Source organism: Agelaius phoeniceus, chromosome 14 (assembly GCF_051311805.1).
Source record: "Agelaius phoeniceus isolate bAgePho1 chromosome 14, bAgePho1.hap1, whole genome shotgun sequence".
NCBI classification, from domain to species: domain Eukaryota; kingdom Metazoa; phylum Chordata; class Aves; order Passeriformes; family Icteridae; genus Agelaius; species Agelaius phoeniceus.
The window spans coordinates 15168706-15193531 of NC_135278.1; the positions used below are offsets into that span (position 1 = coordinate 15168706).

The window sequence follows — 24826 nt, forward strand, 5'->3', positions numbered from 1 at the left end:
TGATTCACTCCCTCCTTCCAGCGTTGGCTCAGGCAGCGCTGATGGCTTTGGATAGGAACGGCTGGGTCGGAATTCCTGGGCAGGCTGTCAAGTTGTCACAGCTCATCCGTGTGCAGCCAGGGGCTGGTGCTCCATTGTCCACAAATCGGGAGCAGATGTGGATGTCCCGACAGCCGCGGGCTCCCGCTGCCGCCGGGAGAGAGCGGAGCAGCCCCACGCCCCCGGCCTCAAATCCCCCCTCCCCATCCCTCTTCCACAATGGAATATGCAAAATGGCTACAACAACGGGCATGGCAGGAATAAAGATGTGCAGCTGGGTAAATAATCACTGGTCCCAGCACTGCCAGTCTTGACACCAGGACTGTCCCTAAACTGGGCTGGAAAATCTGCCCCTGGAGAGGGGAAGAGCAGCTCATTCCCCAGCATGGTAAAGGGCATTAATGGCAGGAAGGAGGGCAGGTTACATTGGATATTGGGAAGGAATTCTTCCCTCTGAGGGTGGGGAGGCCTTGGCACACAGTGCCCAGAGAAGCTGTGGCTGTTCCATCACTGGAAGTGTCCGAGGCCAGGCTGGACAGGGCTTGGAGCACCCTGGGATAGTGGAAGGTGTCCCTGCCCATGGCAGGGGGTGGAAGAAGATGATCTTGAAGATCCCTTCCAACCCAAACCATCCTGGACTTCTATAATTCCATCATTTCCAGCACATAGCACTAAATCCAGCCCCATCCTAACCCTTTCTGAATCCTGGGCATGGCTACAAGGGGTGGCACAAACCAGCCTGGCCCAGTGCTGGTGGCCTCCCTCTGGAGAAGCCACTCCAGGCCCCTGCAGCCCTTCTAGGACATCTCTGAGGTGACAACTTCAAACCTCAGGCCCCATCCAGCACAAATCACTGAGCCCAAATTCATCCCAATCCAAAAGGAACTCTGATGATGCTTTTGGGGCTGTGTCCTCATTTTCAGGGTCAGGGGTGTGTAATTCCCTCTGACATCCCTGAGTTTTCTGCTTTCTTTCCATCTGCACCATTGGAAATGAGTGTTTGCTCCACCAAAATCTACAGCAATGTAAACACTCTGCTTCCAAGGAGAGGGCTGGCCTTGAAACACTTCCCTGGGATCCTTTACCGGGATGCAGAAAGCTGGGAACAGATTTCCGCTGATATTTGTTGCTTTTCAAACAGAAGCAAATGTTTATAGCCAGGCTGTAAACCACGCTAATGGGGGGCAGATCTGTTACAGGAGCTGTGTTTGGAGACAAAGGAAAAGGAGAAGCCCTGGCTTTGCTTGGAAGCCAAACTTGGAAGTTTGGCTCCTGCTTCCGATGCACTTCCTGAGCCTCGGCCACATCCCACACATTTATAAAATCACCCATGCACGGAGTCAGAACTGACAGAAATACACAGGCACTGAGTCACTTTTCCATGGAATTTCATTCGTGTCTGCTCCCACACTTATGGAATTTCACACACTCATGGATGGAGCTCCCAGCAGCCCTGAGTCCATTGCACACCTCTCCAACATTCAGCTTCAGGAATCACCTCCATGGAATGGGATACACATTTAGTTCTGTCCCCGCAAACAGGGTCAGAACCTGCAGGGAGATGGCAAAACTTCACTGAAATCCCCTGGCTATCAGGTTATGGATGCAATTCTCCATGGAGTCTCTTGTTCATGGAAAGGATGGACAGGCATTTGAACAGCTCAGGGAGGTTTGAAGTGCCCATCCCTGGAAGTGTCCCAGGAATGCCTGGACATGGCACTCACTGCTCTGGTGGGGATCAGCCACAGATTGGACTCAGTGATCCTGGAGATCTTGTCAGACCTGGGTGAATGTGGGATCTGTGATCCTGGGAAGCACCAGCATCCCTCACACATCCCACCCGAGCCGTGCATCACTAATTCCCGCTGTCTCCTCCAGCCCTTCCCTGACAAAGCGTTTCAGTGACCCAGGAATGTTATCTTAGCAAATCAAAAATGTAAACATTTAGGTTCAGGACTGGGCTGGCTGGATTTGGGAATGAGTTATGGTAGAAGCCCGGCAAGGAGGCTGAGTTTGGCTTGGCAGTTCCTCCTGTGCCTGGAACCTGCTTTTCAGGATTAAATACGATCCCCTGCAATCCATCCAAAATGTCAATTACTCCGAGTCTCTCAGGTTTGCAATTACAGAATGCAAGTCATGTTCAGCGTTTTATGAAACTGCTTTTCTTGGCAGGGCCCATCTCTCTCTTATTGTAAAAAATAACTTTCAAATCAAAGCATTAAATCAAGGCACAAACGCTGGGAAGGACGCGGGGCTGAGGCTGGAAAGTTCCAGCGCTGGAGCTGGAAGGGAGCTGCGCTGAGCTGGTTTCTGGTGCGGGAACGAGAGTGGCAAATCAGGGGTAAAGAATGTGGAACAGTCTCGGCTGAGGAACGCCTAATCCCACCATCATGGATTTAAATCCCACAATCGCCTCGTTAGAACCCCCCGCGGGGCAGGGGGAGCGAGCCTGGAGAAAACACCTCTCCCATCCCGCTGGAATCCGAACAGTCCTGCCCCGGCTGGGGCCGGAGCTGCTGCGGCAGCAGCTGCAGGGAATTGCTTTCAGGCCTTTCCAAGCTTTAGGACTCAGCTGCCAAAGGCGCTCTGACCCCTTTCTTCCTCCTCATCTGGAAGGTGGGGAGGGGAGCGCAGGGAATTTGGGAACGCTGACCCAAGCGTGGACTCGCAGCGCTGAGCCGGGGCAGGACCCGGTTTGCGAGAGGTTGGATCCCTGGAGGAGAGGGCAAGGTGTGCTCAGCAGGCAGCAGCTGTTCGTGGGGACACTGCCTGTGCTGGAAAGAAAAGGGGAATTCCCCTGGAAACCTTCCCTGGGATTTACAGGGAGTGCCTTTGGATGGGCGAGCCGGCCTTCCTGGGGATCCTCTTGCTGCGTGACTTCACTTCCCAGCCTTTCCAGACACATCAAATCCTTCAAGGTCAGGGAGAACCCTCAGCCCTGGATTCTGCCGGAAGCTTTGATTCGTGTCACTCCCGAGCCAGCAGACCTGGTCCAACCTGTGCTCCGGGTGGCACCTGAGACGCATCAGCCCCGGCCGTATTAATGAGCGCAGGGACTAATGAGCGCAGGGACTAATGAGAGTAGGGACTAATGAGAGCAGGGACGCGACGCCCTCCCACCTGCCCTGCCGGCAGCCTGCCCGCATTCCTGGCTGGGCAGGACATTCCCTCTGGTTTCGGGGCTCTGGATGTTCCTCTCCAGCCGTGCGTGGTTAAGCCGGGGAGGCTCCGCGCTGGCGCCCAGCGCCACATCCCGGCCTCGGGATAAGCACTTTTTCATCTGTCTCCACGTTTATTCCTTCCTGATGAGGAGCTTTGGCATGGGATAGTGGGAGAGCTCTGAGATCCCGGGTTTGATGGATCCAGACTGGATTTGGATGCCAGAAGCCCCTCAGTAGCATTGCTCTGGGTGCTGAACCACGGGGGCTTTAGTGCAGGACACCGAGGCGCTGCCAGCATCCCCCACCCCAGAGCTCCTCTGCTCCCACAATGCTCACCAACACCAGCTCCATTTCCCATGGGACAAGGAAAGGGAGAGCACATCCGGCACAGGGAGGCAGGAGCCAGAAGCCGAGGGAAGACTGAAGTGAAAGCTCCCAGCAGTTGGAGCCGGGAGCGCCATTCCCGCGGACCCTGCCGCCGGCTTGGGCCCCTTTTGGATGCTCTTCCCGGGATGCAGGTGCACGGTGTTAAGAGATCATTTCCTGCCTGCACCGCAGCTCCAGGGATGGATTTACCACTGGGCTCACTTCACCCTGCTTTGCTCTCTTCATCCCTATTTTTTTTTCTTTTTTTTCTTTCCCGGACTTCTCCTTTATTCCCTAGAAGCCCCTAAAAGGCGGGCAGAGCTGCTGCAGCCCCGGGACCATCCCGTTCAGTGGGAAAAGCCAGCTGCTCTCCCGGAGCCATGGATCTCATCAAGGGAGGAGACAAATGGTTCAGCGAGGGGCTTTTGCAAGAGATAAGGAGCTGAGGGAATATTAGGAAATGCAAAAGGCAGAGCAAGGCAAAGGAGGGAGGGGCACCCTGGAAAACAGGGATAATTCTCCCTGAAAAGGATTTAATGGCCAATCACACCGAGGTGCCCAGCAAAACCAGCCTGCAGTGGGGAGCTCCTTCCAAACACACGCAGGGACTGCTGGAGTTGCCAATGGAAGTGCAATTAAGCCCAGGCTCAAAGAAAACCCTCTCTAATTGTACAAGTGGAGGGAAAGGGAGATAATTCCCCTCTGCTCTGGCTTTCATTTTTTTTTTGTTTTCCCTGGATGAGTGTTAATCCTTCACAAAACAGGTCCCTTGGACAACTCTGCTCACAAAATCAATGAACTCAAACATCAACAGAGTCTTCAGCTTCCACTGGACAGTGAATTCCTGCACTCATTTACTGGGACAAGTGAAAACATATTTATTCCCAAAGAGAACTTGGAATATTATGAATTTAATTTATATTTTTTATAAAATAAAATAATGATTAACCTGTATATCAGATGGATAAAGTCAGTGCGGTCACACACTGGTCACAGACTCCAGCCACACACTCCAGGATTTCTTCTTTTCCTCGGATCTAATTCCCTCCAGTGCCTTCATTCTCCTGTTGGGAACCAGTTTCATTCCTCATTAGCCAGACGTTTGGAATGCTCAGGCCCGGTCACTTGTCTGCAATAACGTCTCAGCATTGCAACAGCAGAGTGGTTTAACAGGAGGATCTGATGGAAAACAAGGAATAATGAATAGCAACAGATCCTATCTGATTTTATATCCCACTGCAGTTTAGGGCAGAGGTTAAAAACTGCACTAGGAAGGAATAAATATATCCCATTTTTTCCAGTAAAGCTCAACTGAGTGTGTGCAGCAGTGCAGGAAGGAGTCATCCCAAATTCCCAATTTTGCCAGGGAAACCTGTGTGAAGCAGTCCCAGAGCATCCCCAGGGATTTTTGAGGTGTTGGTCTGTCCGTGTGCCATTCCCACCCTGGAAAAAGCATTTCCCAGCTCTTCCCTTGGAGAAGAGGATGGGGCCAGGAGCTCGTGGAGCCCTCCCTGCCTGCTGAGCTCTGGGGAGCAGGACCAGACAAGCCAGCAGTGAGGGAGAGGGGAGGATTGGAGCTCCCTGCCCTCTGGAATGTATTCCTGAGGGCTCAGCCTCATCAGCAAAGATTCAGGGCTCAGTGGCAAATGAGTTATGCTCCCAGAAATTCAGAATTTGGGATTTTCAAGCAGCAAGCGGAATTTTTCCCACTTTGGGTGGCAATTCCTGCACACAAGAATAATGGGTTTAATCCCAGAGTGGTTTGGGTTGGGAGGGACCTTAAAGCCCATCTTGTTCCACGCCCTGCCACGGGCAGGGACACCTTCCACTATCCCAGATTGCTTCAAGCTCCATCCAGCCTGGCCTGGAACAACTCCAGGGATGGGGTAGCCAAGAAATCAGTGCAGGCACCCAGTGACAGATTATTGGGAATCACTGCCACTCACCTGTCCTGGTGCCACCCCCCAGACCTGCACCCACCATGGGGAAGGACCACGTGCCAAGGATGCCTGGATACTTTTCTCCTGAAATTACAAAAATAGGTTTGATTACAATTAAAACCAACCCCCCCCCCCCCCCCCCAATCACCCAGTGCTGCACAAACCCAGGGCAGCACCCACCTGATTCCCAAACATCTTCCTTGGCACTGCCACCAGCCCTTGGGGACAGTCCAGCAGCTCCCAGGGACACCAAGAGCTCTCACTGGCACCAGGTGCCCCTTCCCAGCCTCTGCCCAAGGGAGATAATCCTGGCTGGAGTGGAAAAACCTTCCCGGCAGGATCTGGGGTTGTTTTCTGTACACATGTTCTGGGTGTTTATACTGGGCTGGAGAGGGAGGATTAAACAGGGTTGAGGGATGTTCCTGAAGGCTCTCATCACTCAAAAGATATTGAGACACTGAGAAGGGTTGAAGGGGAGGCTGTAATGATCCAGAGGCTGGAGAAATCCAGGCAGAAATGTTTTAAGAGCAGCATCTGCCTACTCCAAGCAAGCAGCAGCTAAATGGGGGAATGACAGCATCCTGCAAAAAGCTGGAATCCATAAACACTGCGGGGCAGGGAGGCTGCTCACAGCACAGGGATCATGTGAATGAAACAAAACTTCAGGGAAATGTGGTTGAGCTTCCCAGCAGTGAAGTCAGGCTGAGGTCCCATCTCCCTGAGGGAGAGCCACAGGAGAGGATGTTTAGGGAGTTCGTCTGGCTTTGGTGCTAGGTCTGGGAAGAGCCCTCTGGGCCTTGGAAAGGAGGCTGAGGGTCTGGGAGGGGGCTGAGAGGGTTTGGGGATGCTCTAGATCTCCAGCTGGAGGTGGAGAGGGGGCTGTGACTGAAGGAGGTGGCATCAGGGGACATCATCACTGCACGGGATGGAGGGATGCTCTATTCCCACTGAAAATCCACAGAATCCCAGGGTGGTTTGGGTCCAAAGGGATTGTAAAACTCATCTTATTCCATCCCCTGCCACAGGCAGGGACACCTTCCACTATCCCAGGCTGCTCCAAGCCCCACCAATCTAAAAGTGCCAACATCACAGCAGAAGATGGAGGCCAAGAAGAAGAAGGAGAAAGGCTGGACACACCCAGATTCCTCCATCTTGTCCCTTGAACCCCCATTCTAAAACCCCAAAAATCTATTTTTCACCCTGTGATAAATTCACTGCCATTCTATTTAAACTGTCGTGACTTGCAGATCATCATACCAGGTTGGTAATTTGCTCCATGGGTCATAATCAAAACCACAGGTGTCTTGGGCTTTGTAACAGGGTCTCTGAGCCCCTGGCAGGGGTCTTGGCCATTCTGGACAGCCAGAGGGGTGTCCTGAATTCTGGCACCATCACATCCCATCCTATCTCATCCCATCGCATCCCATCCCATGCCATCCCATCCCATCCCATCCCATCCCATCCCATCCCATCCCATCCCATCCCATCCCATCCCCAGGGAGGAGATGCCTGCAGATCCTTCCCCAGCCGCTGCAGGCGTTGCCAGCTGGGCTGGGGAGCTGCTCTTCCACAGCCAAATCCAACCCAAATTTCCATCAGCAGCAGCAGCAGCAGGAGCAGCGGGAGCAGCAGGGAGGAATCAGCCCCATCTCGCTGGCAGCCGCTGCTCGCCGAGATGGGATTGATAAGATCCCTGGGAGGCACGGGGAGCCCGCGTGCCAAACACAGCCAATTAATGTCAGCCCTTTCCCATGCCAACCAATTAAGCTGTGTGTACTTGTCACCAGCGCCGGGGAGGGGGTGGAGGGCACGGAGGACGCGATCCCAGGGAAGCCTTGGAGATCTTAAAAACCTCCTTAATTTATGGGCGGGAGGGGGAGGGCGTAGACACCCTGCACTAACCCGAACGGGCCTGATTAATGGCTCGGCTAATTTAGGAGCTGCTTGGCTCTGCTGACCTGGGGAGGCTCCGTTTAACAGGAATCAGGCTGGCATGGGAAGCAGGGAGCAGCTGAACGATGTAAGGAGCAACAGATGGGCTCTGCGGTCGCCTTGCCAAGCACCAACACTGTTTTCTGAGCACTTGCTCTTAAACCTCCTCCAAAAGGGAAAAAGTGATAATCAGAACCATAAAACCCATGTGGCTGATCCAGGAACGGGGAAGGCGGCAGCTCCTCTGCCCAGCCAAGAGCTCCTGGGCTGGGAAATGATCCCAGAGGTGCTGAGCCACCTCCAGCCCTGCTTGTCCCATTCCACCACAGCTGCAGGGACTGGGGAAGGAGGAAAAGCATCTTCTGGCCCACCTGTGCCATGAAAAATCCCAGGTTGTTGGGGGGCAGAAGAGGGGGAAAACACAAAGTGGTGTTTCACCAAGTGGTGAAACATTTGGAAAAACTGGGGGGGATCCTGCAGCTTCAGCCTGGTCTGGATGGGGAAGATCCACAGGTCCTGGACATGCTCAGGCTCTGGAAAAGAGATTCAAGCTGCAGGGAGTGACTTTGGAAGGACTTGCAGAAGCAAGCTTAATGGAGGGGTGGGGGAGTTTCCCAAAATCCAGCATTTCTGAGGGCAGAGGGTGCCAGCCAGCTGTGGCTTGGGTCCCTTGGATGGTGAGGAGGCAGCAGAGGGGGCAAAGCACCCGCCTGGCTGGGAGGGAGACGGGAGATTGGAGTCATGGAGCTGCCAGGGCTTTGCAGGAAGAGGAGGAGGATGTGGGAGACCTGCAGCAATCTGGGAGCAGATCCAGGTGGGATGGCTTGGAAATACACAGGAGCAATGGAAATGTTGGGCTGTTTATGCCAGGGGTGAGCAGAGGCCCCAGGAAGGCACCAGACAGAGAGACCTGTCTGGGGCTGGAGTTTTTTAATAAAGAAACAGTAAAAAAACCAAATAACAGAGCAGCTCCTGCTTGCCAAGGGCTTTGGGAATCACACCTGGCACAGGAACACAGCACAGCTGAGCTCCTCAGAGCCAGAGCTTGGAGGAGAAAAAGGAATCACTCTCTACACCCCATATGGGGTGGAGAGGAAAAAAATCCCCCAAGCTAATAAAGTCTTCATTTTTTTTACAGCTGCCTACTTTCCCCCAGGAATAATATTTATCTGCACAAATCTCATGCTGTGGCTCTGTTTGCATCCAAATAAAAATAAGGAATCACCAGTGACCCTCTCATCCCTGTTCTGTTTTGCTTATGGAGAAATGTGCCTGAGGAGCAGGAGATTTCTGTAGGTGATGGTTTGCAAAGCTCTCCTGGAGCCCCTCATGGCCTGGGAGCACAGCAGTGTTCAGAGCAGCTCTCACACAGGGGTTTTCCACCTTTTCATGTGGATATTCTGGGATAGAACAGTTTCTCAGCAGGTCCCTTGCAAAGGCTGCAGGTTCCCAACTCTAAGACAAATCAAGAGTGGAAAAAAAAAATATTTCCTTTTCCCCTGAATATAATGGGCACAGCAAGATGTCCCTGAGCTCCCTGATGTGGCTGACACAGTGATCCCATGGCCCTGATTTGGAAATGGGATGATTTGAGGGCTGTCAGAAAACACCAAAAACTCCCAGAGCTTCATTACCTAAGGTGTTATTTGGCCCTGCTGGGTTGGCTGAGCCCCAGGATCCTGTCCCTTCCCAGCCTAGACTCTCCAGAGCCATGGATCATGGAATGATTGGGTTGGGAAGGACCTCAAAACTCAGCTCATTCCACCCCCTGCCATGGGCAGGGACAGCTTCCACTGGCCCAGATTGCTCCAAGCCCTGTCCAGCCTGGCCTTGGACACTTCCAGGGATCCAGGGGCAGCCACAGCTGCTCTGGACAAACCATTCCAAGGCCTCTCCACCCTCACAGGAAAGAATTCCATCCGAATATCCCATCTAACCCTGCCCTCTGGCAGTGGGAAACCATTCCCTTTGTCCTGGCACTCCCCTCCCCTTAGTCTAAACACACCTTTGAGGCTCTTTGAAATCCATCCTTGGGATTTGCCTCTTCCCTGCACAAATCTGTGTCCTTTGGCCCCCAGGATCCCACCCCAGCTGGAGCTGCTGCATTTCAAAGGCCTGAAAAAAGTGAGGAGCAGCAGCTGGCACTGCTGGCTTTGCTAAAAGCGGGGAGGGTCTTCCCCTAATCCCAAAAGAGAGGGATGGCAAAAGCTCAGAGCTGCTGCCTCCCTCCCTGGAAAAGGGCTCTGCCTGTGCTAGCTGCAAGGGAGATAAGGATGCTGTGGAAAGAAGGGAGTGTTGGCCAGGAATGAGGAAGGGGCTGCCCCTTCCTGCTCAGCCCCTCATTGATGGGGAGCAGCTCCTGGCAGAGACGCCTTCCCCAGGAATTACACTGCCCCTGGATTTATCCACGGAGCGGAGAGCGCATCCCAGCACAGCCTCACCTGTAACAGCAGGGAACAGCCAGAATTCATTCCCAGCCCCCTTCCCTGGATTTCTGAGCTGTGACTGGTGCCTGTTCCATCACCAAGGGCTTTCCAGGGCAGCCAGTGGCATTTCCCAGCACACGGGAGGCAGTTTATTACCAGTGATTTATTAAACTGCTCCAACTTGTCAGCAGCCACTTGAAACATTCCCTTCCCTTTTTTTTTTCCCCCTTCAGCTTTGCTAATGTCTTTATAAAGAGCTGGATAAATAGATTTCCAGCACTTCTGACTGCCACGGATCAAACCTCAATCGATATGGCCCAGATTAGGGATGAGGTGAGAGCGAGCCTCCCCACCTCCCTGCAGCCCCAGCTGTGGAGGTGAATTGATGGGAATGCACTTCCAAGGAACAGATAAATGCATTTTTGCCTGCTCACAGCAGAGCTGGACTTGACAGTTCCTGATTTCTCCCCGTTGTGGCCTGTTCTGTGGGTGGGGAGTTCCAGGTGATTGCTGCTTCTTGCCAGACTTCTCTCCTGCATCCTTTATGTTCATGGATAGACCCTCCTGGCTTTATAATCTACTGAACCCATGGAGTTCAGAGGCTTTCAGCTGCTGCCTGATGAATCTTTCCAGGACAAGACCCCTTTCTGTCATTAAGTTTGATCAGTCTCAGCTCATCAACCTTAATGTATTTGCTGCAGAAACACTGTTTAAAGGCTTACTGAGCTAAAATTAGTCCTGCTCCCACCCCAAAGTGCCCAAGAACTACTTCTGTCAGTGCCAGCATACCCAGAGCCAGCCATCCCAGCTCTCAGGTCAGACATCAGCAGGAATTTCTTCCTGGAAAGGGTGGCCAGGCCTTGGAAGGGGCTGCCCGGGCAGGTTTGGAGTGTCCATCCCTGGAGGTGTCCAAGGAACAACTGGATGTGGCACTCAGTGCTCAGGTAGGGATCAGTCAGTTTGAACTCGATCCTGGAGGGCTTTTCCAACCTCAAGGATTCTGCATCACGCGCCTGGCACAACCAAAAGAGAACTGGATTTTTTTCCCCCTTCCCACATCAGAGGAACCCTTAAAAAATGCCCCATTGTCCCCTCCTCAGGCTCTGTTCTGTCCCCAGCTCCCCAAGAGCCCGGGCAGAGCTGGCCCTGAGCTGCTGCAGCCCCGGGGTGCTCTCCTTTTGGAGCTCTTCCCTCCAGCCCTGCCTCCATCCCTGCTCCTGTCGGGATAATTGATCCCTGAGTCGCAAACCAGATGCTCCGGCTCTGCCTCCTCCAAGTGCTCCTGCTGAAGTCCAGGGAGATCCTCTGGAAGAAGCCACTTTTAATTTGTAATCTGATTAAGCCATTAGAGGCGAATGGAGCAGTAAGTAACACAAATTGCCGATCGTTTCCATCAGCAAATCCCCCCAATTAATCCTGAGATTAACCCTGATTACACGCGGTAATGGTGATCAATGCACCCTAATGGGGGAAATCCGCCCACTGCGCTTTCTTCCACGTCCCAGAGCGATCAATTCGGAATCAGGGTGATTTATCGGGCAGGATCGAGCGGGGCCAGCGGGGCTGGGGCACCGCCTGCGTCTCCAGGAGCCGCAGCTCGTTCTCCCTTGGGAACAGCAAGCCAAACTGGGAAAAAAAGAGCTGGATAGAGCGAAACAAAGAGCAGGGCAATGCAGAGGGCAGCAGGAATGGCAAATTCCATCTGCCTGCCGCACTCCCTCCCCTTTGAATCCTCCCAGTGATGCCCTAAAAATCTCCTGTGAGGTGATCAGACCAAACAGCTCGGAGCAAGGCTGCACTTCTCAGGGACTCCTCTGTCAAAGGGAGGAAGTCAGGCTGGAGAAGAGCTGAAAAAGGGAAAAAAACCTTTTCCTACTCTGTGATCCGAGCCTCTGTTCTTGCCTTTGCTGCTAAAATCGGAAGTTACCCCAGGACCGAGCGTTTCCAAGGATCCCCAAGCACTCCACGAGCTTCAGAGCTGGGCTCAGCTTCCCCTTGGTCCTGTGTTATTTATAGAGCAGCTGAGACTCCAGCGAGTGCTTCAAGGGGGATTCTGCCTTTGTAGGGACTGAGTCGGGAGCTCAAGGCTTGACCTTTGGAAGGCAGGGATGGACTCATCCCACAGCCAGCTCCGGGCTGAGCTGCAGCAGCCTAGTGATAAAGCAGCTTGATTTATGGAGCCTTCTCCTCCAGAGCTGCTCACTCTGCTCTGGAAACACCAAGGAGGAAAGGAAAAACTGCTGGGAGATGGGCTGAGCTCCTGCCAGGGGCTCTGGCACCTCCCTGGGCAGTGGCTCAGATGTGACATCTCACAGGGTCCCCAGTTCCCACATCAGCAGGTCCTGCATGTTCCTGTGCCATGGGAAAGAGCACCTGGAGGGCTGCAAGCTCCTCATGCTTTGCCCAAACTCTGACCAGGAATATTTCAGGTGGATCCTTCCCAGTATTCCCTTGAAGCTGTTGTCCTCTCCTCCCACACCATGTAGGCTAATCCCTGTGTGCCTTTGTCCCCAGATCTGTATTTTGGCAGCAGGGTAATATATTCTATATGGGAACAGTGACATCACCCCGTCCTGCACGGACATGCCCTGTATTCTCCTTAAATCCATGAGATCCTTTGGGATTTTTAATGGAGCTGTAGTACCCAAGCCTCATTCCTGGAGTGGGATCCTGCAGCTCCCCTCCCTTCCTTGCCAGAGAGCTGAGCCACAGGGCTGGCACTCACTGGGACAGTGCTGCTCCAGCATCCCTCATTCAGGGAGGAGATTCCAGGCAGGTACACACAGCACATCCCAGACTGCAGGGAATGTTTTTTTTTCCCCCAGATGTTGCCTCTGAGGTGTTTTGCAGCACACGTGTTTGGGGGTGACATGTGGGGGCCCCGTCATTCAGCCACCCCCTCTCCCCATCCCCTGCTGCTGCCCGAGGGGCTCACGGCTCCCTTTGATGTGCAGATGAATCAGCCTGGCCAGGAGAAGCCCCGTGGATTTATGAACTCCTCCTCTATGATGTCTTTCCAATCGTATCCCCCAGAAGAGCATTTTCTCTCCCTTTCCTCCCCGTCTCCTCCGAGCCAAGCATTCCTTTCTCCTCCTCCATCCCAGGCCTGGGGAGCGCTGCTGCTCCCCCAGAGCAAAATTCCCTCTGCAAGCCAGGCCACTCATCAGCCCCTGCTCCATATTCCAGCAGGTTTGGTGTGTCAGCCCCTGCTCCATATTCCAGCATATTTGGTGTGTCAGCCCCTGCTCCACATTCCAGATTTGATATGTCAGCCCCTGCTCCATATTCCAGATTTGGTATGTCAGCCCCTGCTCCATATTCCAGGTTTGGTGTATCAGCCCCTGCTCCATATTCCAGGTTTGGTGTATCAGCCCCTGCTCCATATTCCAGATTTGGTGTGTCAGCCCCTGCTCCACATTCCAGATTTGGTGTATCAGCCCCTGCTCCATATTCCAGGTTTGGTGTGTCAGCCCCTGCTCCATATTCCAGGTTTGGTGTGTCAGCCCCTGCTCCATATTCCAGGTTTGGTGTGTCAGCCCCTGCTCCATATTCCAGGTTTGGTGTGTCAGCCCCTGCTCCATATTCCAGCAGGTTTGGTGTCTCTGGCTGCAGCCCCATGGAAGGCAGCTCTGAGCCAGAGATGAAATCCTGCAATTCAATCTACTCCCAGCCCAAATCATGCCAGCTCTGCAATTCCAGAGCAGTTGAAAAGAAAGGGACAAATAACTGTGATGGAAACCACTCACTGGAGACTTCCAGGGGAAATTATACACCCGCGAGGGGAAAAAGGATCATTAAGAGGTGAGGGGAGAAAACATTTGCATTGCAAGTCAAAGCAGCTGGAGGCCGGGGGAAGCTCTGTGGTCACTGCCCTCCCCAGTCCGATCCAATCAACTCCAGCACTTGGCAAACCCTCCCAGACAGGCCCTTGAGCTGTTTGACCCAGATTCCGCCCAACACCGGAGTCAAGCTCTGCCCAGGAACAGAAGGGGAGCCTTGCAAAGGTCTCCCGGAGTTCATTCCTGCGTTAAACCCCAGAAAATAATAAAATCGGTGTGTTTGCCTCCTCTTTAGCAGTCACCTCCACCTCGCCAGCCTCCCAGAGCTGCGTGGGGAGATTGCTGTGCTTGGCAAACAAGCGGAGATTAAAGGGAGTTCAGCAGCAACATCTCGATTTAGTCTCGGCTGAGCACACCCGGGACTCGATGGCACATTAAACCCAGTGGCACATTAAACCTGGTGGCACATCTAAAGCAGAGGGGATGGAGGAGCTGGAAAAATAAAGGAGAGTTTATTCCTGTGCTAAGCACCACACCAAAAATCCCTGTCCCTAAACGCCGCCGGGGTTCTGCTCTACCACAGCGGGAGCAGTGGGCAGGGAAGGGAGAGCCAAGGGCAGGGAAAGGGGAACACACCCCCCCAGGGAAGGCAAACCTTCACATCCACCCCTCCTTTCCCTGCCAGAGCATTAGCACAGCTCCCCAAAAACCCCGAGAGGAGTTTCGAGGAACGGAGTGATGAAAGAGGGGCCGAGACGGGGCCGCCTTCCAGGCAGCTGGAGCCAGGACTGCTCATCAGGAATAACTGGCCTCTCCCCCATCCACACAGGATGTGCTCCAAGCTCTCCCTGACATTTATGTGTCAGCCTGAGCCAGCTGGGGCTGCAGCTCTGCCTTCCACTCCAGACTTGGGTTTAAATCCAGGGCTGGAAGTTTGCAGAGCTGTTGGGGTCCATCCCCAGCTGGCCACGGTGAGCTGGGAGCATCAGCAGCTCCACAAAGCCAGGCCAGCCTGGAAAAACCACTTCTCCTGGTGGGCAAACACCAGGAGAGGGAGGCAGTACTGCACCGTGGTGACATTTGCACCCGGGTGCAATGAGGTGTCACTCAGCCCAGGCAGACCAAACAGCATCTCTGGGGCACCAAAATTACACAGCCAAGGAAATCTGACAAAATCCATCTGCCCTTTTCAATATTTGGAGATAATTAACTCCTCCAGGCTGCGATATTGCAAAAGAAAGCTGTTAGTGAAGCTGTTCAGCCCCAGGTCAGGCTGGATGCAGAACTTCTCCAGCACTGGGGATGCTGAAAGGGCAAGGAGGACATTTCATATTTCCATATATTCCCAGCTCTCTCGTAGGAAGATTACAGGGATACGCGTGTAATGCAGCAGGTCAGAGGGAAGACAAAGCAAGGGCAGGCTTATCTGGAGAGGGAAAACATCTCTGCTCCTCCATTGGTGCTATCTGAGCTGTATCCAGCCTGTGCATCCACCAAAAATCTGACTGCAGGGAAACTTGGGAAAACCTTTAGCTAAAGGCAAAGAAATCAGCCAGAGCTTCTCCAGAAGGCACAAGTCACTCATCCAAGACTCTCAGACCAGCTCTGGTCCCCACACCTCACCCACAGCCCTGAGGTGACCCAAAGCATCCCATCCTTCTCCTCCTCCCTGCCCTAAATACAGGACAGGGGCTGGCCCAGCCTCCCACCAGCAAATCCCAGCTGGGCCAGTGGAGTGTGGCATTCCTGAGCCAGGGCTGGGGGCAGGGGGGCAATTAACACTTTCCCATCCATTATCATCCCGAGCTCCTTCCTCACCCCCAACGGATGGCAGGGCAGGCAAAGGGCAACCTGGTTCTGCTCTCCAGTCCCACCAGCTGCTCCAAGATGGACCTGCAAATCCCTAAAGGAAATTGCTCTCTCTGAGGATGGAGAGGCCCTGGCACAGGTGCCCAGAGCAGCTGTGGCTGCCCCTGGATCCCTGGAAGTGTCCAAGGCCAGGCTGGACAGGGCTGGCAGCAATGTGGGATGGTGGAAGGTGTCCATGGCAGGGGATAGATGATCCTTAAATGTCCCTTCCAACCTAAACCATTGCAGGATCTGCTGCCTGTGCTGCCTGTACGGGTCACTGGGGCAGTAAATATTTGTACAGGCTGGACAAGGAGAAAGCAAACAGAATTCCCTTATTTATGGGCCTTGGCAGCTTCTCAGCCTCAGCTCCACGGTGTTTCCATCCCCTCTGCTCCCAGCTGGGGCTCCGTGCACCCCCAGCTGCTCCATGGGGTGCTGGGGCAGCCAGGAAGGAAAATGTTGGGACAGGAATGTGAGACCAGAGGGACAGAGAGAGTGTGAGAGTCGGGATGTGCAGGAGCAAGTGGAGTGACCCTGCCCCGTGTTTTTGCAGCCATGTTTATTTTACCTGCAGGCAGAAGGAGGGAAGGTGATGGATCTGCTTCCCTGGCCATCCAGGGGCCCTTCCCAGGCACTGCATGAAGCCCTCAGAGGGTTAAACACCACTCCTGAAGCCTCCCTTTCAGCAGGGGGGTCTCCAGGCTCTGAGGGGCTTCCAGGGAGCTCAGTGAGACACCCTGAGAATCCCAAACCCCTCCTGCATGCCCAGGCTGTGTCTGCCATGTCCTATCCCAGCCCAAGATTCCCTCCCTGCTGCTGCTGCCCTGCCCCTGGCTGCTTCCCAGGAGAGGAGCCCAGGAGGCAGCCGGGATGTGGGAGTGCTCCAGGGTCTCTGGGTGGGAGGTCTGTGTCTCCTCTGGACCCCGAGCAGGGTCCTGTGCCTGCCCCAGAGACACAAACCATGAATGTACCTGGAGGCAGCCAAGTGTCCAGAGCTGCCTCATCTGCTTCCCATCATCCCCCAGACAGAGGGCAGGAGGCAGAGGGGAAGGAGCCCGGGGATCACTGACCCCTCTTTGTGCTGAGTGTCTGGCTTTAGGAAGGATTCAGCCTTATTACCAACATCCTGAGCTGCTGATTTCTTGGATTTCTGTTATGCCAGGGGGAGCTTTCTCTGAGCTGAAAAGGGCAAGGGGATGGATCTCATTCCATAAACTCCACGGAGATCAAGGGAAAGACACGGGGCCAGAGGTTAAAATCACCCAAACCAGGCTGGGAATGAGCACGTGAAGGAATAGGGCAGGAGGGAATGTGAACAACAGGGTCCTGGTGGCTCCTGAGGGGGGGCTGTGGTGGGGTGGATGTTTGCTGTCCTGCTGGGGTCTGGCATGAGGATGAGTCAAGCCTCATCCCTAAATTTACTGGGATAATCAGTCCTGGCCTGTCCCATCACTTTCTCCATCCTGGCTGACACGAGCTTTATTTACACACTGTGACCAACACAGGCTCTGGTCACTCCAGCCATACCTGCCAGGGGCTTTTTCCTGACAGGGATTGATGGCATCCAGCTGGAGATCTCCAGCTCTGGGATTCCTCTTGCAGGCAATCCTGGGTGCAAACTGCTTCTCTTTCATGCACTCATTTCACCATTTGTGGGACAGCAGAGCAGGCAGGGCTTTGTGAAGCCATGAGAGGAAACGGCCTCAGGCTGTGCCAGGAGAGGCTCAGGTTGGACAGCAGCAGGAATTTCTCCATGGAAAAGGTGCTCAGGCCTTGGCAGGGGCTGCCCAGGGAGGTCTGGAGTGCCCATCCCTGGAGGTGTCCAAGGAACACCTGGACATGGCACTCAGTGCTCTGGGCTGGTGACAAGGTGGGGATCAGGCACAGCATGGAGTTGATCCTGGAGGGCTTTTCCAGCCTCACTATCCCGTGATTCCAGGCAAAAGGTGTTTGTCACGAGGCTGAGGGAGATAACAGCCCTGAGATAACAGCAAAGCAGAGCAGGCTGTGAGCAGGTTTGGGGCTGGAAAACATTCCCTCCAAAGCAGCAGCCCTGGCTGGCTCTGACTGCTGCTCTGCTCCTCGTGCCGTGATTTATCCCACAGCAAAGTGAGCCCAAACGCTCTCCATATGGATCCCATACAGCTGCACCTGCTTCCCACCGTGGATAAGCACATGTGGGATGGAGGGGGAGAGCTGGGGGGGAGTGTGGGAATACAAATCAATCACCCAGCAGCCCTGAGCCCTGCAGGGGCTGCTGCTCCCCCATCCCTGCTGGGGCTGCTGGAGCTGGACGGCTCCCAGCGAAGGAACCCTGGCCATGCACAAGTCCCTGAGGTGACACTGAGGAGCCCTGAGGTGCCACCAGGATGCAGCAGCCTGGCTGGGGTGTCCCATGGGAACAGGGACTGTGCAACAAGGGAAACCTGCCTAGATGGAGCCAGGGCACCCCTGTGCTACCACAGCAGTGGGGGAGACGAGTGCTCCATGCCCAGGGAAGAGGGAAGGAGTTCAGGAGCCATTCTTCCATGGAGTGTTTAAATCTCCTTACATGAAATTCCCTAAGGAAACAAACTGTCACCAAGCTCCAGGAGCATCAGCCCCCAGGGATGCCTGGGATGAGTTTACAGAGCTTTCCATAAACACAGCACACGAGGCACAGCCCTGCTGCTGGCCAGGGAGGAGCTCCTGCTCCCACATCCCTGTGTTTTGGGAATGTCACTGTCCTGCATCACCTCCCTGGCCTGGAAAATCCAGGGCTGTGGGCAGAGGACCCGAGCAATGCTCCATGCTGGAGGATCCCAACCCAGAGCTCAGGAGAGACCCTGAGGTCCCCAAACCCTGGATATCCTGGGGGTGAAGACAGGGATGCTCCTGCTCTGCAGAGAGACAGCCCTGTGGGATCTCCCATCACCTGCTCCCACTTTGTCCCTCTCCCAGCACTCAAATATTTATGTCCAAAGTCGACATTAAAATTCAAGGGAAGCTAAATAGAAATTAAATTGTGTATTTGGAGAGGAAACAAGTCCCGTAAGGTGAGCGCTGCTGGGCCTGGTGATTGATGGCTGTTTATTTATCTGCTACTGCCAAATCCTGCAAGGAAGACAGAGTGGGAAGGGAGTGGGAGCCTCTGGAGCTGGGTTCTGAGGGTGGAACAGCCCTGGGAACCGTGGCAGTGTGCAAGAGGGGAGCAAACAGCTCCAGGGATCCCCAGCGTGTCCGAGAGCAGAGCAGGGCAGCCCTGCCTGGATTCCCTGCAAGGACTTGGCTGTACCACCCAAACCTTTGGAATCCAAGTGTTTGAATCAACACAGGGCAGACCCCAGCTCTCCCTGTCCCTCTTGCTCATGCCTCCATGGCTCTGAAACCACCCCTGAGCATCTGAGGACAGGCTGAGAGAAGCAGAGGCCTTGCTGCCTTCTTCTTTTTCCTTTCCCTTTTTCCTTTTTCCTTCCCTTCATTTCCCTTTTCCCTCTCCTCTCCTCTCCTCTCCTCTCCTCTCCTCTCCTCTCCTCTCCTCTCCTCTCCTCTCCCTGTCAGGACCATTCCCCTCCCCAGGAAACCCCTCCTTGCCCCCCGTGTGTCCCTCACCCCTGTCCCCAGCTCTGTCCCTCCCTCTCTCCCCGCAGCCCTTTCCCTGCCTCCATCCCTGTTCCCTTTCTGTTATTTGCATCACGGTGCCCAGGATCACTTGAGAGGGGACTCATTTCCTTTCCCTGGAGCTGAGACCTTTCCTTGCAGTTATTTATCTGCCCCCATTCCCGAAAGCCGCCTGCTGACGGATGCTGGATGCAACCAGACACCCCCGGCCGGCCCCGCCGATGCCTGCTCGGGTCTCGGCCGTGCGGGAGGGAGGGAGGGAGGGAGGGCGAGGTCATCCAGGGGCTCGTGTCTCCCTCGCTCTCTCCCTCTTCAAATCCTGCTCTTCCCTGGTTTACACTTCCTCGGAAAGAGATCAGTGACACGGGATGTTTGTCACCCGAGGAAGTGTTGTCATTGCTTTCCCGTTGCTAGGTGACAGAGTCCTGCTGTGCGGGGCCAGGCGTGTCCCGGGGATGCCATCCCTCCGCTGGGGTCGCCATCCCTCCTTCCCTCCCATCCCTCCCTCCTTCCCTCTCACCGGGCTCCCATCCCTCCTTCCCTCCCATCCCTCCTTCCCTCCCATCCCTCCTTCCCTCTCACCGGGCTCCCATCCCTCCTTCCCTCCCATCCCTCCTTCCCTCGTGGCCCGGAGCCTCTCCGGAGCTGCAGGACATGTAGCAGAGCTCAGTTCGGGCTCATCCCGCAGCTCCACCCGCAGAGCCTGGAGGTTTCAGCCTCTTCCCGGGACAGGCAGGGGCTGTGAGGGTCATTCCCTGTGCTCCAGCACCTCTGGCACATGCTGGGATGGAGAGCCCAGTCCCGGGACAGGAGCAGGGTGGGGAAGCTCAGAGCAGGATCTGCCATGGACTTTTCCAATCAAGTGGACAAAGTTTGGGGTTGGTTTTGTTGTGGGATTTTTTTTTTCTTGTCTCCCTGGAAAAACGCTGATGTGTCAAAACAAAGGGGTGGGTTTTTTTCTTTTTTTTTTAAGGAATGTGCTTGTTTCAGCTTTTCAGGAATTCCTGCTCAAAACTGAGGAAAGAGTGCTGCCATCCCATTGCATTCTATTGATCCCGTCCCATCCCATCCCATCCCATCCCATCCCATCCCATCCCATCCCATCCCATCCCATCCCATCCCTGCCAGCTGTGTCCCCATGAGCTGCAGCCCCACAGGGCACAGACCTGGGGGACCAAGGACAAGTCCTGCCAGTGCCAGTGCCCTCCTGACCATCCCAGTGCCCTCCTGGCCATTCCAGTGCCCTCCTGACCATCCCAGTGCCCTCCTGACCATCCCAGTGCCCTCCTGGCCATTCCAGTGCCCTCCTGGCCATTCCAGTGCCCTCCTGGCCATTCCAAGTCCTCCTGGCCTTGCTGACAACCCAATTCCCTGGGCATGGGGCTGGGGGCAGGCTCAGGGCTGCTCTCTGCAGATGTGGTTTTGATTAGGAATTTTTGGACTAAAAATGCGCAAGTAAAGCACAGCCCAACCCCAGCACCATCGCCCCCCGCTTCCTGTGAGCGATCCTGTTCTGATTAACCAACATTCCTCAGGAAAATCATCTCCTTCCCCAAAAACCCCAGGCAGGGCTGGCCAAGATTGCCCTCACCACAGAGAAGGGGGTTCCACATCTCAGAGAGAAGGTGTGGGTGGAGGGTTTGGGTGTCAGCATGTGGCTCCTGGCCAGGGAATTCCAACCCCACAGAGCCTTGGACCCCTCGTGCTTGGGGGGCACACTCCCAGCTCCAGGACTGGGAATTCTTTCCAAAGTGGTCATTCCCATTGCAGGGAATTCAGCTGCCCTCATCCCAGTCCCCTCTAGCTCTGGGGGCTCCATGCCCAGTGGCTGTTGCCCCATCACAGGGAATCTCCAGCCATTCAACTCCACCTCGGAGCCTCCAATCCTATTTAATGAATCATCATTAACTGGGGACGTTTCAGATGAGGAAATTGTTTTAGGAACGAGCAATTAAGTCCTAATGCTCAGCTCACGTAACTCATTTCTAATTAAACTCGCTGTAAATTATAGCACCACTATTTATTTTTAATGAGAAATAAAACTGGAAAGGAATTGTGGCCCTTCAAAAAACCAGACTGAGTGGGAGGGAGGAAAAGAGGGAATGAGCAGTGGAGGGGAAGGAGCAGAGAGCAGGGAGAGAGTTCAAAACAGGCAGAAAAGAGCTCTTCAAGCCCTCCCTGCCATTCCAGAAGCCATCTCCATTCTTGCCCGGTGCCTGAAGACCCCCTGGCAACACCTATTTATATTCCTGACCTTTCCCAAAGGTGGGCAAAGCTCTGGAGTCCAGGCTCTGGAGGGTTTTGCCAGTGGGAAGCGGCCTCAGCTCCCGCTCTCTCCAGATCCAGCTGTGTCGTGACAAGGAAAAATGGTGCCCATATGGAGACATTAATGATCCGAGGTTCAAAGGCAGCACGGGAGGATCGAGTGCTCTCCGAGCAGATTTTAATCACATCCATCATGGAACGGCTCTGGAAATGGCAGCAGAGGCAGGCTGGGGAAGGATGGGGCTGGGCATGGACAGGGGTAACAGCACCAGCTGGGTTTGTTTGCAGCTGGGCAGGGAAATGTCGGGATTGCTCAGGACTGTCCTGTCATGGAGTCAGGAGGTGCCAGGGATGGTCACCCCCCATGCCTTATGGGAATTCTCCTCAGGGATGGAGGAGGAGGAGGAGGGGAAGCATGGGATTCTGAGTGTCCCAGCCGTGCTCCATGAGCTCCCCTCAGCCTCCCAGACCCCTGGGAACACTCATAGCCCCCAGCATCCTGCAGAGCTATGGGCTGTGCTGGGGATAGCCCCATTCCCTGGGTCAGGAATCTCACAGTGGGATGGGTTGGAAGGGACCTTAAAGCTTTTCCAAACCCACCCCTGCCATGGGCAGGGACACCTTCCACTGTCCCAGGTTGCTCCAAGCCCCGTCCAACCTGGCCTTGGATGCTTCCAGGGATGGGGCAGCCACAGCTTCTCTGGGCACCCTGTGCCAGGGCCTCACAACCCTCACAGGGAAGAATTCCTTCCCAATTTCCCATCTCATCCGGCTTTCTTTCAATTTAAAGCCATTAGGAGTTTGCTGTTAGTGGAAAACACTCTGGCTGATGTCCAGTAATGATGGATTTAACCCCACAAAGTCAAGTTCAGGCCGAGTCCACTTGGAGATCCATAGAAGTTTAACATTTCCAGTGATGTTTCCTCTCTCTCAGTACCGTCTGTGCTGGGATGGAGCTGGAGGAGGAGAAGGGGGACCTTGTCTCTTCTCTGCCCCCCAGCTGGAGCAGGGCAAGATCGGGGTCACCCAGGGCTCCCACATCAGCTGAGCCCAGGTGAGCCCTGGGAGGGCTCAGGTGAGGTTGGGATGGGTCCAGGGGAGTGGTGCCATCTCATCCCTGCTCTCATGCAAGGAAAAGTGGGAGGAGAGATCCTGGTTCTCAGTCCTAGAGCTGGAAGAACAGCTGCTCACAATCCCAGAGCTCCCCATTCCTTATCCCATATCCCGCCATCCTATTCCCCATCATCCCATATTCCACCACCCCAGTGCTACCAGCCTATTGCTCCCTATTCCTTATCCCACCATCCCATATCCCACCATCCCAGAGCTCCCATCCCACTCTGGGTCTGTCCCACTGCCCCAGCACAGGTGAGAGCTGCCTCTGCCAGTTCCCCCCACTGCAGGACAAGGAGGCACCAAGAGCACAGCAAAACCAGAGCCGGAGCATGGAGCAAATTTCACCTTCCCAGAAACATTCCCAGGAGCTTCTCCTCTTGCTCTGGCTGTATCAAGCAGTGAGCAGCTCCTCTCTGAAAGCTTCACTAATGATTTTGGGCAGCTAAGCCAGGCCTGGATTCGGGATGTGGCTGTGCCATCCCAGCTGTCTGCGTGTGGATTTAAACTTGATCTGTGTGGAGCAGCAGCAGATCCCACTCTGCCTCTGGACAAAAGTCCTGGTTATTCCCTCTTCCTGACAAAGCCCCCTGTGTCCAAAGGCTTCCAGGCACTGTGCTCCCTGTTCCCTCTGGAATAGCTGCATATGGATGCTGACACTGCAAACTCTTCCCTCTGTGGACACACTCTGGTCACACCAAGCTGTGACCAACATTTCAGCACTATGTTCAGACAGGACAGAGATAGGGACAGGGAGGGTGATGGGAATGTCTGTCCTGCCAGCTCCTGCCTTCACCCCATTTGGGGAAAGAAGAGAAATCCAGGATGGACTATCATGGGGTCACAGAATGGTGTGGGATGAAAAGGATCCTAAAGCCCATCCATGGGTGGGATCACCTTCCATACGCCAGGTTGCTCCAATCCTGCAACACTTCCAGGAATGATATCTGGGAAGAAAGGGAAATCCTGGGAAATCGTGGTCTAGACAGGTCACTGTTGAACACAGGCCCCTTCAGAAGGATTCTGTGGAGCCTGTTTTCCATGGCTCTGCAGGATCATCCGTGTCCTGATGGACCCTGCCGAGTCCTGGCTGCTTTTAGGTAGGAGGGGAAGGAGCAAAGTGAGGATGTTGCAGAGAGCTGCAGCCAGAGGAAACATTGGATCGTGTCCTTACACAGGTCCTGCTGCCTGGGGTGACAGTGACGTCGGGAAGGGCCATCAGTGAGGGATTTGGGTTTCTGCCCTTGCCATGGAGAAACAGCCCACGGAGCAGCCCCTGACCCCCAAAGCCCGGCCAGCCACGAGCCCAGGCTGAGGCGAGCTCACTTCCAATCCTGGCCTAAGGAAGTGACAATTAAAGAGCTCGTTAGTGGCAATAAGAGCTCCTGTGCTGTCCTGACCCCTTCAGCTCCTGAGCTGCTCCAGCACCTGCCCGTGGAGCAGGGACCGGCTCTGTTAGCGGGATGCAGCATCCCTGGGCTCTGTTAGCGGGATGCAGCCTCCCTGGGCTCTGTTAGCAGGATGCAGCATCCCTGGGCTCTGTTAGCGGGATGCAGCATCCCTGGGCTCTGTTAGCGGGATGCAGCATCCCTGGGCTCTGTCCCTGGGCTCTGTTAGAGGGATGCAGCACCCCTGGGCTCTGTTAGCGGGATGCAGCCTCCCTGGGCTCTGTTAGCAGGATGCAGCATCGCTGGGCTCTGTTAGCAGGATGCAGCATCCCTGGGCTCTGTTAGCAGGATGCAGCATCCCTGGGCTCTGTCCCTGGGCTCTGTTAGAGGGATGCAGCACCCCTGGGCTCTGTTAGAGGGATACAGCATCGCTGGGCTCTGTTAGAGGGATGCAGCATCCCTGCCCCACAGTGCAGCATCCTCACTGGAATGTGGGCTCCTCCCTGGCACCGGCCATGCCATCTGATCCTGCAGGATGAGGACAGGACAGCTCTGCCAGCAGCAGCCCCCCGGGCTATTCCCACCTTTTCCTTCTGAGCCTGTTCATCCCCTGGGCCGTGCCTCCAAGCCCGTGGCAGCCAGGATGCCGAGGAAAGGGAACATGTGGAGGCAGAGCTCTGGGAAGGGATCCGGGAGCGCTGTGGGAGGAATTCCTCCCTGCGATGGATGAGGGTTTTAGATGCAGATCATCGCGGGAGCTCCAACATCCACAGCTCCGGCTGCGGTTTGGAGCGGCGCCCTGAGGAGCTGCAGCATTAACACCCACAGCCCCTTCCCGCCTGGAATGCCTGCCCGTCCGCACGGCTCCCTGCAAGGAGGCACAAGGGCCTTCCCAGCTGCAGGGAGCTGCCCCGGATAAACACCCGACAGCTGGAGCAGAGAGAAATGGAGCTGCTTCTCCAACTG

General features: G+C 54.8%; 1 long non-coding RNA gene across 1 annotated transcript; it reads right to left on the reverse strand.

Moving 5' to 3' along the window:
- Positions 1–4594: 4594 nt before the first annotated feature.
- Positions 4595–24503, reverse strand: LOC143695203 (uncharacterized). Its single transcript, XR_013184253.1, has 3 exons — positions 24445–24503; positions 5513–5590; positions 4595–4745 (listed from the first exon to the last, which is right to left on the reverse strand). It is a non-coding gene; the product is annotated as an uncharacterized LOC143695203 (long non-coding RNA).
- Between the last annotated feature and the right edge of the window lie 323 nt (positions 24504–24826).